The sequence below is a fragment of the Belonocnema kinseyi genome, chromosome 7 (genome assembly GCF_010883055.1).
Source record: "Belonocnema kinseyi isolate 2016_QV_RU_SX_M_011 chromosome 7, B_treatae_v1, whole genome shotgun sequence".
In the NCBI taxonomy this organism is placed as follows: Eukaryota; Metazoa; Arthropoda; class Insecta; order Hymenoptera; family Cynipidae; genus Belonocnema; species Belonocnema kinseyi.
The window spans coordinates 3,797,721-3,804,901 of record NC_046663.1 but is presented as its reverse complement, the minus strand read 5'-3'; the positions used below and the strand labels follow the sequence as shown (position 1 = coordinate 3,804,901).

At 22.5% G+C, this 7,181-nt stretch overlaps 2 protein-coding genes across 2 annotated transcripts in view; one reads left to right on the top strand and one right to left on the bottom strand.

Annotated features, from left to right (window-relative positions):
- LOC117175921 (ribosome biogenesis protein BRX1 homolog) overlaps positions 1 to 7,181 on the top strand; it is a 101,990-nt gene that overhangs the window by 85,534 nt on the left and 9,275 nt on the right. The window lies entirely within an intron of this gene.
- LOC117177522 (jerky protein homolog-like) overlaps positions 1 to 7,181 on the bottom strand; it is a 13,473-nt gene that overhangs the window by 1,638 nt on the left and 4,654 nt on the right. The window lies entirely within an intron of this gene.

Here is a 7,181-nt window from a genome sequence, read left to right as displayed (position 1 = left end):
TAGGGATTATATATAATGCCTAGAGATGATATATAATGCTAGGGATTATATATAATGCCTCGAAATGATATATAATGCCTTGGGATGATATATAATGCCTAGCCATCTTAGAAAAAATATATAATTGAATACTTATTATATACAGGGTGGCAGTTTTAATATAAAAAAAATTCCCGATCATTTCCCGGTTCGCAAGAATTTTTCACTGTTAATGAAATTTAAAAAAATCTAACACTAACTCTAAAAACTATTCCATGCAAAGTAATAAAAAGTGAACTGCAAATGAAAGCACTTAAAGTGACACTCTTGAATTTCAAAACTTTGATAATTTTTTTTAAAAAGCTCTTTTCATTTAACAATTTTTTATTCAAATTCTCAATAATTTACACGTAAAAAATGGAAGCTACTAACAATTTTTAACTAAACAATTTAAAATTAATGGCAGTTAAACTGCGAAATGACAAATTTTAAACTTTCATAAATTGAATAAATTGTATTCAGTTCCAAATATATAAATCCATGTTATCATTTTCAATGCTTTAGATTACAAAATAAATCAATAAACTTAAAAAAATTTTAAATTATACAATTTTCAGAAATTACAATTTTTGCTTAGAATTGGTTAAAAATTAAATATTTCCTGTTTAAATCCAAAATATTAATTCTTTTAGAAAAATTCCCTGTTTAAATCCAGAATTTTGATTCTTTTCGAAAACTCTTCATTTAAACTAGTTGTAAGAATTCGGTTTTTTTTTTGTAAAATTTCCCGTCCCAATTTTAATTTTTTTTTTCGAAAATACCTCGTTTCAACAAGGAATAAAAAATTTGTTTGAAAATTCTCTTTTCCAACTAAGAATTAGAATTTTTCTGTAAAATTCTCTGTATAAATTCATAATTTAAATTTTTGTTCTCGAAAATATCTCGCTTTAACTTAAAATTATAATTCATTCTTTAAAAAAAATTCCTTGTTCCAGCTGGGAATTTATTTAAATTTTTTAATTCCGTGTTCCAAAACAAATTATAATTCTTTTAGATAAACACCAGTTTTAACTCAGAATTATTATTATTGCAGATGAATTCCAGTTCCAACTATAAATTTGTAAATTGAAAATTGTAAATTGTAAATTGAAAGTTAAATCATTTTTATTTGAAATAGTTTGAAAATCCTTAAAATGATTCGTAATTTTATTACAAAATCTTGAAACATCTACATGCTGTTTTAAATTTTTTAAATTATTATTTTTCAATTCTGCCAAATTAAAGAAATTTTCCTAAAATCTTCCACATTCATTTTTGACAATTTTGTAAATCTTTTTAAATATTGTTTTAAAATTAGTTTATTAAAATAAAAAATATTTTTCAATTTTCCTAGGAAATGGTTTTTCTTCTTCTGTTAGAATTTTTTTAAATCTTCTAAATATCACTTCAAATTACTCGATTTTTTTTATAAGAATAATAGATATTCTTTTTTTTAATTGATAATTTTCAAATTGCATGGTTTAAACATGGAATATTTTAGAATAAAATTATATTTGAAATTTAATAAAACCCTCTAATAATAAATATATTACTTTGAAGTAATTTTTAAATTAAAAATAGTTTATAAAGTTTCAGTAGTCTTGTACAATTAATTATTATTTACTTTTTAATCTTAAAGTAGAATTCAATTTAAAAAATCATGAATTAATTTATATTTACAGTTAATTAATACTGTTTTTTTATAAAAAATGTCGATTTTAAACGCTTCTAATTTTTAATTGTTTAAATCTTTCAAACTGCATTTTAAAATTCTGTAAATTGAAATCTATACTTCAAAACGAAAAATCAACATGTAATGAAATTTCAACTAAAATTATAAATATTTAACTAGAATATTTGAATCTTTAATGAAAAAGATGAATTTCTAAACAATAAGATTAATTTAAAAAAAAAATTAACTTTCTACTAAAAAATACAATTTTTCGACAATATGCATGATTTTTTAACGAAATAGTTAAATTTTCAATTAAAATTAGGTGAATTTTCGACTACAAAAAAAAGGCATTTTCAACAGAATATGGAATAGTAACATTTATAGTTTAAAAAAATTATTTTTTAAACTAACTGATGAAATTTCAACTAAAATGATGAATATCTTATTAAAATATTTGAATTTTTAACCAAAAAGATGAGTTTCTAATTCATAAGATTAATTTTCAAACAAAAAGATTCTCTTTCTATCAAAAAATATAATTTTTTTACAAAATACATGAATTTTTAATATAATAGTTGAATTTTCAATTAAATAAGACAAATGTTTAACCAAATAGTTGCATTTTAAATTGAAAAAAAAATTTTAATAGAAGATGGAATAGTTACATTTCTAGTTACAAAATTAATTTTCAACATAACTGATGAAATTTCAACTAAAATTATGAATATTTAACTGGAATACTTGAGTTTTCAGCTAAAAAGATGGATTTGTGAACAATAAGATTAATTTTAAAAAAAAATTAACTTTCTACTAAAAAATACAATTTTTCGACAATATGCATGATTTTTTAACGAAATAGTTAAATTTTCAATTAAAGAAGACACATTATGAACCAAATAGTTGAATTTTCGACTACAAAAAAAAATAATTTTCAACAGAATATGGAATAGTAACATTTATAGTTTAAAAAAATTATTTTTTAAACTAACTGATGAAATTTCAACCAAAATGGTGAATATCTTATTGTAATATTTGAATTTTTAACCAAAAAGATGACTTTCTAATTCATAAGATTAATTTTCAAACAAAAAGATTAGCTTTCTATCAAAAAAATATAATTTTTTTACAAAATACATGAATTTTTAATATAATAGTTGAATTTTCAATTAAATAAGACAAATGTTTAACCAAATGGTTGCATTTTAAATTGAAAAAATTTTTTAACAGAAGATAGAATTCTATTATAACATTTCTAGTTAAAAAAATGAATTTTCAACATAATTAATGAAATTTCAACTAAAATTATGAATATTTAACTGGAATACTTTAATTTTTAACCAAAAAGACGCATTTTTAAACAATAAAATTAATTTTCAAACAAACTGATGAGCTTTCTACAAACAAATACAATTTTCCAACAAAATACATGCATTTTTAACGAAATAGTTAAATTTTCAACGTAACTGATGAATTTTCAACTAAAATGATGAATATTTAACTGGAATACGTTAATTTTTAACCGAAAATATTATTTTTTAAACAATAAGTTAAATTTTTAAACAAAAAGTTTAACTTTCTACAAAAAAAATACAATTTTTCAACAATATGCATGATTTGTTAACGAAATTGTTGAATTTTCAATTAAAAAAGACACATATTCAACCAAATAGTTGAACTTTCAACCACAAAAAAAAAAAATAATTTTTAACAGAAGATGGAATAGTAACATTTCTAATAAAAAAAAATAATTTTTAACGTAACTGATGAAATTTCAACTAAAATTATAAATATTTAACTGGAATACTTTAATTTTTAACCAAAAAGACGCATTTTTAAACAATAAAATTAATTTTCAAACAAACTGATGAGCTTTCTACAAACAAATACAATTTTCCAAGAAAATACATGCATTTTTAACGAAATAGTTAAATTTTAAACGTAACTGATGAATTTTCAACTAAAATGATGAATATTTAACTGGAATACGTTAATTTTTAACCGAAAAGATGATTTTTTAAACAAAAAGTTTAACTTTCTACAAAAAAATATAAGTTTTCAACAAAATACATGTATTTTTAATGAAATTGTTGAATTTTAATTTAAAGGAACAGAATTTTTAAAAGAAGATGGAATAATAACATTTATAGTTTTAAAAAAATATATTTTTTAACCTAACTGATGAAATTTCAACTAAAATGATGAATATTTAACTGGAATACGTTAATTTTTAACCGAAAAGATAATTTTTTAAACAATAAGTTAAATTTTTAAACAAAAAGTTTAACTTTCTACAAAAAAATACAAATTTTCAACAAAATACATGTATTTTTAATGAAATTGTTGAATTTTAATTTAAAGGAACAGCATTTTTAACAGAACATGGAATAATAACATTTATAGTTTTAAAAAAATATATTTTTTAACCTAACTGATGAAATTTCAACTAAAATGATGAATATTTAACTGGAATACGTTAATTTTTAACCGAAAAGATGATTTTTTAAACAATAAGTTAAATTTTTAAACAAAAAGTTTAACTTTCTACAAAAAAATACAAATTTTTAACAAAATACATGTATTTTTAATGAAATTGTTGAATTTTAATTTAAAGGAACAGAATTTTTAAAAGAAGATGGAATAATAACATTTATAGTTTTAAAAAAATATATTTTTTAACCTAACTGATGAAATTTCAACTAAAATGATGAATATTTAACTGGAATACTTTCATTTTTAATCAAAAAGGTGAATTTCCAAACAATAAGATTAATTTCTAGACAAAAAGATTCACTTTCTACCGAAAAAATACAATTTTTCAACAAAAACACATGCATTTTTAGCGAAATAGTTGAATTTTCAACTACAAGAAAAAATAATTTTAAACAGAAGATGGAATAGTAACATTTATAGTTAAGAAAATTAATTTCCAACCTAACTACTGAACTTTTGATCGAAAGGATGATTTTTTAAACAAAAAGATTAGCTTTCGGCAAAAAAAATAATGTTTTAAAACTATAAATGTTATTATTCAATCTTCTGTTAAAAATTCTGTTTCTTTCATTTAAAATTCAACAATTTTGTGAAAAATGCATGTATTTTGTTGAAAAATTGTATTTTTTTTGGGTAGAAAGCTCATCATTTTGTTTGAAAATTCACATTTTTGATTAAAAATGCAAGTATGCCAGTTAAATATTCATCATTTTAGTTAAAAATTTATTAGTCAGATTGAAAATTAATTCTCTTAACTATAAATAATACTATTCTATCGTCTGATAAAAATTTTTTTTTTTCTTGTAGTTGAAAAATTGTATTTTTAACCTGATGAAATTTCCACTAAAATGATAAATATTAAACTGGAATACTTACATTTTTAATCAAAAAGGTTCATTCTAAACAATAAGATTAATTTTCAAACCAAATTATGAGCTTTCTACAAAAAAAAATACAATTTTTCAACAATTTTTTTCAAGCATTTTTAACGAAATACTTGAATATTTAACTGGAATAATTGCATTTTTAATCAAAAAGGTGAATTTTCAAACAATAAGATTAATTTTCAACCAAAATGATGAGCTTTCTACCCACAAAAATACAATTTTTCAATAAAATACATGAATTTTTAACGAAATTGTTGAATTTTAAAAATTAAAGAAGACAAATATTCAACCAAACAATTGAATTTTCAACTCACGATGGCGTCCGTAAACACTGAATTTGAAAATTCTATGTACGGATATTTATAATATTAAAAAGAACAAGCAATTTATCCCAATAACTTTTTTCGATAAAATGAAAATTCTCAGAGATATAGCGTTTTCAAAATTTTTTAAATCAACCGAAAATCAAAATTTGAAACCAAAAAAACGCACGATATGAAAAAAAGTCAAAAGAAGAAAAACATTTCTTTTTGAAAGCCCTACAAGATCATCATAAGAAATTTTTGAGATTTTCTTCAAAAATCAAAATTTTTATTGTACAAAAAATAATAAAAAATTCCATTTTGTGGGCAAACTATGTAGGATACGAAAAAAGATGAATTAACAGAAATTGTTATCCTAAAAAAGATCTACAATTTCGTTAAGGGCATGTGATACTTAGAAAGTCGTCGATTTTACCAGTTTTAGGTTCCCCCGGCTTTTTTTCTAAAATAATAAATATTTTGTCTTAAAAATTTGGGAAATGATATTGCTAATAACGTGCGTGTATATTTCGAGGTTATGTGTGTTACAATTCACTCGAGCGTTATTTCCAAACTTCCAAACTACACAATATTTTTAGCTGAAAACTTTGGATTTACAAATAAACATAGTAACTAATGTCCCAGAACTAACCTTGTTTGTAGGCAATCAAAAAAGTTTATTTCATAAATAATTTCCAGATTATCGGAAAGGCAGATATGAAAAACGACGTAACCTCAAAATAATACATATGCATAACATTTTTATTTAGCATAATAAATTTTTTTTGTTATTATCCCTGAAAAAAGAGTCCGGGGACGTCCGTTATGATATTTTATAGCATCTCCGAATTCAGTTTTTTTAAATTATCATTTTTGTGGAAAAAAAAGCCGGGGAAACTGTAAGTATCACATGCCCTTAATGATCACTTCTTGATAGGACGCGTACTTTTTGTTTTGTTCGTGAAAAATAACATTGAAAAAAATAATAATAAAAAAAATGTGTGGAAAAACGACGAAAGTTACGAGAAAAAAAAAAGATTTAACAAAACCTGTTTACAAATATCCGTCGGAAATCGAGCGCGCAGCGCAAGTGTCACGATAAGAATGTGTACCTCAAAGCTTACAGAGCTTTGAGAAATTTAATCTTTGATAATACCTAATTAAGTAGAAAATTCAGAAAATGAAAACGCATATAAATATTGCCATCTAAAAGAGATCTTGTTGATAAAGTTTTTTTCAAGCGCCCTAGGCGCGCTCAAACTTGCCGCGCGCAGAGTGTTTTTTTTTCTTCTCGATTGAAAATTCAACTGCTTGGCTGAAAATTGACCTATTTTGTTGAAAATTTGTCTTTCTTGTTAGAAAACTCAACTCTATGTTTAAAAATTCAACTACTATCTTGAAAGTTAATTTTTTGCTTCAAGATTCATAATTTTGGTTAAAAACTCATTAAAAATTAACTTTTTTGCGAAAGTTCATATTATCGGGTTGAAAATTCAAAATATAAATAGGGCGATTTAAAAAAATATCTTTTTGATAAAGTTTCAAACAAGCATTTCAAATGGAAATAATAAATAATCAACAGGCGCGCTCAAACTTGCGAGCGAAGCGATGAAATTGTGCCTGCTAAGATGGCAGATTTTCTTTTCTTAAGGGCATGTGATACTTAGGAATTAGTATCGATTTTACCAGTTTTAGGTTCCGACGGCTTTTTTTCTAGAATAATCAATATTTTGTCTTAAAATTTTGGGAAATGATAGCGAACATGCTAACGGACGTCCCCGCACACTTTATTTGTGTTTTTTTTTTCAA